Source organism: Peromyscus maniculatus, chromosome 13 (assembly GCF_049852395.1).
Source record: "Peromyscus maniculatus bairdii isolate BWxNUB_F1_BW_parent chromosome 13, HU_Pman_BW_mat_3.1, whole genome shotgun sequence".
In the NCBI taxonomy this organism is placed as follows: Eukaryota; Metazoa; Chordata; class Mammalia; order Rodentia; family Cricetidae; genus Peromyscus; species Peromyscus maniculatus.
The window spans coordinates 56,507,321-56,514,140 of NC_134864.1; positions in this window are offsets into that span (position 1 = coordinate 56,507,321).

Here is a 6,820-nt window from a genome sequence, read left to right on the forward strand (position 1 = left end):
TCGCTGACGATTAGTGTCCTTGCTGATAAAACAGCTCAATGTCGCTGCCTACCTGAGATTCTTGCGGGAGATTGAGTGTGAAGCGTGCGGTACAACGGGAAGCATCTGGCGTAGTGTAAGTGCTGGAGAAATACCATAAGAAATGAGCGTGGTGAGGGATAGGCTGCAGAAACAGCTCAGTGGAGGAAGTATTTGCTGTGCCAGCGGAAGGACCAGAGTTCGGATCTCTGGCACTCATACAAAATCTGGGCAGGGTGGTGTGAAGCCACAACCCCAGCCCTTGAGGATGGAGGGCGGAGACAAGAGGATCCAGCAGCTCAGTGGCCAGCTAGTCTAGCCAGTTGGTGAGCTCTGGGTGCAGGGAAAGACTATGCCAAAAAACAAAAACAACAACAAAAACAGAAAACAAAGCCAACAATAAAGCAAGAAACAAAAACCACCACCACCACCACAACAACAGAAAACCATGGTGGCTAGCCCTCAGGAATGACACTCAGGGTTGTTGTGTACACATGAACCTACACACCCATACACAGAGATGAGTATGAACGGATGTCTGCCAGTCTGAAGACTTTTTTATTTTTATTTTTTTACTACCCATAAGCTCCCATTCTAAAGCTAAAGGGTGTATCATCTCACTGGGGTCCCCCAGGCGTCCTGTGGAGTAGGTGCTTTTATTTCCATTTTACAGATGAAAAACATTAAGGACCAGAGGGATTAAGCAACTTGCCCCAAGCGACAGAGCTAGTGTGTGCAAAGCTCTAATGTGAACCCAGGAGTCTCCACGGCACGCGTTGCCCAACCACCACTGTCTCCCCAGCAGCCTCTGGATGTCTGCTCAAAGCAGTATTTACTTAAAAAAAGTAGTCCTTTCTTTAAAAAGTCTGTTGTTCCTACGTTTTCATCATCCATCCTTTTTTAATTGTGATTCCTTCCGTGTTTGAATAATTTTATGCACTAAAAATGCTTCAATGATAAGTGATAAATTTATTTTTTATTGTTATTAATCAGAGACATAGGTCACCCAGCTACAAATCAATACGAGGTAACAGCGTGATCTGAATTGCTGTAACTCCCGCCGAGGGCAAAGCAACTTAGCATTGTGCTTGGCTTGTGCAGTTTTATCATGGCACAGTTTGCACTGGTCTTTCTGAAACACCTGAAATAATTAATTGGCCCTTTCCCTCCCGATAGTAACATTTCAGAAGTTAATATTCTGCAATGAGTCATCTCTGGTGCCCATTGATGAATTCACCCGACTGCAACATCATTTTACGTAGCAGGTTTTTTTTCCCCTGCAAATGAGACCTCTCTCTGATTTTTATGTGTTCCAAAGACAGACAGATGGACTGCATTAGCAGTTCTAAATAGTGCTGTCAGCAATTTTGGAAACGTCTTTTTAGGAATCAGAATGTATTTTCAAAATACATATTCCATTGTCAAATGTTACAAGTGGATGCTTAAATACAGAAGCCAAAATGCTAAGTCAGTCGGTAGAGATGAGGATGGATGGGTTATTGAGGCAAAATGGACTGAGAAGCTGAACTCTGGGGTGAGAAATGGCTTCTGTGTGTGCCCATTCGGAGGGGCAATTAGAAAGAAATGGTGTGCTGGTGAGTTACCATTCAGGGAAACAGAAAGCCCTGATTAGTAATGCTTGTCGATTTCCATGTTGTCAATAATCCTCCTGTAGCCAATTTTAAACTACCAACAGCTTGACAAATTATATTTTTGCATTAATTTTTTTTTAGCCATTATCTCTCCCTCTCAAGCCAGCATCTCGTGCTCCAGCAGTACCTCTGGAACCTGTTTATCAATAGTCTCAGGATACGCTCCGGGTTTGCTGTTAATGAGAATGGGAGTCTGACAGGCAGGGCGGGGGAAAGTCAAGGAAAGATAATTTCCAAGATGAAATGGAAGCAGGAGACTTGTGGCTGGCAATGACATGGCTCCAAGGAGGTCACAAAGATGAGATGTTTCTGAATGCAGCACTGTCACTGCCAGAAGGGAATGAAAGGCTTGGACCCGGGGATGGATCCTATAACTGTTGATTGATTCCACAAAGGCTGAGGAAGGAAGGAGCTGTCACAACCAAGCCAGGTAAGCAGGGTAGAGACTAGCCTGCCCCAGAGCAGCCATGCTCCTGCCTTGACGCCCGTCACTGCCTTTTTCTTGCGTTTGCTTCTCCTGCAAAACGCGCCCTAGGGAAATTGCACATATCTTTGGCAACCCTGGAAGCTCCTACTTACCAGGACGTCATAGGCAAGTAGGTCTAGCCTGGTGCCCACGGTGTGGGGAGGCCAGTAAGGAGTAAGCAAACAATTTAAACACAGAGGGATAGCACAGATGCAGATTCTAGAAGTAGACAGTTTGGGGAGACCTAGGAGGGTAGTCAATGGGAAGACAGGTGAGCGGAAGTCCACTAGCAGACATAAAGGTGAGAGGTAAGGCCTTGACTAGGACAGGAAATAGGAACGATAGGACAAGAATCATAGTTTCTAAGCTGCGCACTGATGTCCGTGCCTGCTGGCTGCCCACCCGGAGTCTGCTCTGTCCCCTTGCTGGGAGCCCTGCTTCCATCTGCTAGTGTAGCAAGGCTTGTCATTTGGCACATTTATAGCCAATGAAATAACCGAGAAACTTACAAGGAAAGCTTTCTAGAAAGTTCTGCAGAGGAAACGGTAAGAAGATGCTTTGCCACATTTGTCCCTCTATGTGCTCACTCTCCAGCCTTTCCCCTGGAAGGTGACATTGATGGCTGGGGCTTGAACGGACAGTTTGGACCATGAGGCAAATTTGAAAAGGGGAAGTAGTTAGGGATGCTGTTGCAGAAAACAAAGGCATTGGTCCCTGCCATAGTCTGTGTCCTAATGCTGTGAAGAGACACCATGACCACGGCTGCTCTTGCAAAGGAAAGCATTTAACTGGGGCTTGCGTACAGTTTCAGAGGTTTAGCCCATTGTTATCATGGCATGCTGTGGGATGTCTTTCTGTAGGCTGTGAATATGTGTTGCTCTGATTGGTTGATAAATAAGGCTGTATTTGCCTATGGCAGGGCAGGATGGAGCCAGGTGGGGAAAATCCAAGAGAGACAGTGAAAGAAGAAAGGAGAGGCAGGGGAGACACCATCCCGCCATCCAGGGAGCAGCGTGTAATGGCACACAGGTAAAGCCACGGAACATGTGGGGACATATAGATTTAATAGAAATGGGCTGAGTTTAGTTATAAGAGCTAGCTAGTTAGAAACTTTAGCTACAGGCCATGGCCATACAGTCCATAATTAATATAAGCCTCTGTGTGTTTATTTGAGTCTGAGCAGCTGTGGGACCAGGCAGGACACAGGAAAACGTCCAGCTACTTCCCTGGGCAGGGAGCATGGCAGCACGCAGGCAGACACGATGCTGAAGAAGCAGCTGAGAGTTCTGCATCTGGATCCACAGACACCAGGAAGGGGGAGACACAGGGACTGCCGTGGGCTTTTGATACCCCAACGCCTATCCCTAGTGATACACTTTCTCCAAGGCCGCACCTCCTAATCCTTTCAAATAGTGCCACTCCCTGGTGACCAGTTCAAATCTATGAGCCATGGAGGTCATTCTTGTTCAAACCACCACAGTCCCTGACCACTGAGGAGCTGTTATAGCATTTCTGCACTGTTTACACACACACACACACACACACACACACACACACACACACACACATACACAGACATACACACAGACATACACAGACACACACACATACACACACACACACACTTACATACACACACACATACACACACATATACACAGACATACACACAGACATACACAGACACACACACATACACACACACACACACACTTACATACACACAGACATGCACACACAGACATACACACACAGACACACACATACACACACTTACATACACACACAGACATACGCACACATATACAAACATACACACACACACACACACACACACACACACACACACACTTACATAAGAGGAAACTTTTTATTTAAGCCACTGAGACTTTCTAATTTGCTTATCATCTGCTGGTTGAAATTGCTGTATGGACACAATGGCAGCTGGCAAGTCAGGCCCTGGAAAACAGAGACCAGAGGTTGGTGACCATTTCAGGAATTCTAGGTCATAGAAAAGAAGGACACAGTAAAGTTACAAGGGCTAGCACATAAGATGAAGGTCATACTAGCAATATTGCTTGAAGCCAAATTCCCCAGAAGCGAGAATGGCTTAGACCCAGCTCCTAGACTCTCCATTAGAGATTCTCCTTTGCCAGTGAGCCCCAGGCGGGATGACAGTTGACTTTCAGAGAGTGGGCCAGTGCCTGCAGCTCTGAACAGCAAAGGGCCCTCTATCAGTGAAGGGACCCGGTAGGTCACTGTGATGGAAATGAATTGCAGCAGCAGACGTGGAGAAGTTGAGTGTGGAGATAGCTCAGTACACTTCCCATCTGGGAAAACCAACCCACGTTTGCCTGCCTACCAGCCAGCCTGGTGAGCAGAGCCTAGGCTACCACTGCCGTACATGGCTAAACTCTCTTATCCAATCAGGACTCAGATCTGTGGATGCCTCAGGTGAGAAAAGAGACTTCGAAGTGGAGATGGCAGGTGCTCACACTTTCCCATGGTGTGTGGGAGGCCAGATGGAGCAAGGAAGGAATGAGAAGCCAGGGGACGTGGGTGAGGGTGAAAAAGGATAAAAAGGCAGCGGCCATGAAGGCTGATCAAAATGAGAAAACTGACTGTGTGTACATGTGGGAAAGAAAGCCGAGGAGTGAGAGACAGATCCTAGACACAGACGTCACCTCAGCGCTCCTGTGTGCTGTGGTGTCCTGCCTGCATCCTTCCCAATAACCAACATGCAGGGCAAGAATATTAGCGCACTGGTGTCTGGCTTCTCTACCACGATGTACAAAGTGCTCTACCCATGGGTACTGGAGACCTCATCACCAATTCCGTGGACAGCTTAGCCTCCAGGGTTCTGTTTGCTCCTCATCTTCTCTTCTTCCCCTTACCTTCTCCTCCTCAGCTGTTCTTCCTTCTCTTCTCCCCTATTCACAGGCTTCCTCCTTTTGGAGACAGGGTAGCCCAGAAGCATTAAACTCATAATCCTCCTGACTCAGCCTCCCCGGTGCTGAGATTGTAGGCATGGACCACGGTACCACACAACCCCTCACATCCTCTGTGGCTCTTTAGATGTTTGCATCATCTTCCTTCTGAGAACACTCCGCTGAGTTCTCATTCAGGTGCTCAGATACCTCTTCAGTCTCACCCTGTCTTGGCTTCCTTTTCCCACTGTAAATGTTGTGCCTGTAGTGACCTTTTCTGCTCTGCACTCTCTGGTCCACAATCTATTTCTGAGCCGCTTTTCCATGCATGCTCTGTCATTAACGCCATATATCCTCATAACTCCAGTATTCCCATCGCAGCCACAAATCTGTCCTTAGCGCTAGATTCCTGTATCCTAACTCTCCATCCTTATGTCCCCTTCACACACCTTCAAACCCACCTCCCCAGCACTCCAGCAACTCTTACAGCCTTGGGAGCATTGGACTACCTTATCATACCTTAAAAACAAAACAAAACAAAACAAAACCTCCAGTCCTTGAGAGCATGCAGCAAATGTTATCAGGGAACAGACATTTATTATAAAAAGTATGATTAGTTTCATGCATTTATTTGGCATACAATAAACTGTGTACATTTAAAGCCACACAGAAGGGGGAGATGCAGTGGGCAGCTGTTCTAGCTATGACCTTGACGCACCCTCCCTAGTGAGGTAGCAGGTAACTGTTACACCTGCCTATGACCTTGAAGTACATGCCCCTGGGGCATGGCTGCTCAGGGACCCTTAAGACCTGGAATGCTCAGTACGTGGGCTCTCTTTGCTCCCTCATGGTTCTGGATGCTGGGACTGACCAGGCAGATCTTGGAAGAAGATCAGCGTGGGACATAGCTCGGCTTTCCCGGACCCCACAATAAATACCTGTGCTATAGTGGGTAATTTACCCCCTAATAAATTCCTTTGCTCATTAAATAGACTCCATGGATTTCTCAAATTAGAGGTTGCAATATGTGCTTGCATCTTTTCAGCTTTCACCACTGTCAGGAGAGAGAGCTAGGTCACAGTCCCCTCACAGTCCCCACACATTCCCTCTTCATGTTCCCGAGTCTTGCCTCCCTTCCTCCCTCTCCCATTGCTAGGTAGTCCCTGATCTAACTTCTCTCACAGACGGGCCCCCATGTTGCATCACTTGTATTTGTTTTGAACTTGGCTTCTTTTGCTCCTCGAAATGATTCTCAGGTTTCCCTGAGTTGCTTTCTTCCCCGGCAGTCCATTCCTTCTTATCGCCGAGTGGTGTTCTACGGTACTGGCGTGTCACTGCGCGTTCATTCGTTCATCCTCTGTTGGAGGCTTGGGTTATCTTCAGCTTCCATTTCTTACCAATTAAGCAGCTACAAACATCTGCAGAAAGGTCCTTGTGTAGACTTATGCTCTCTCTCATTTCTCTTGGGTAAGTAAATAATAATGGCCTTAATGGATTATATGGTCATGGTGTGTTTGCCTTCATAGGAAATGACCAAACTTTTCCCAAAGTCTATGTTATCTTATAGCTATCAGCTTCCTATTGTCTGCCGCTTCACCAATACTCGATATAGTCAATTGTTTTCATTATAGCCCTTTGAATAGAGACAGTGCCATACTTTGTCCAGCTTTGGGGCTTTTAAGAAGATTTATTTTTATGTGTGTGTATGTGTGAGAGGCAGAGAGAGAGAGAGAGAGAGAGAGAGAGAGAGAGAGAGA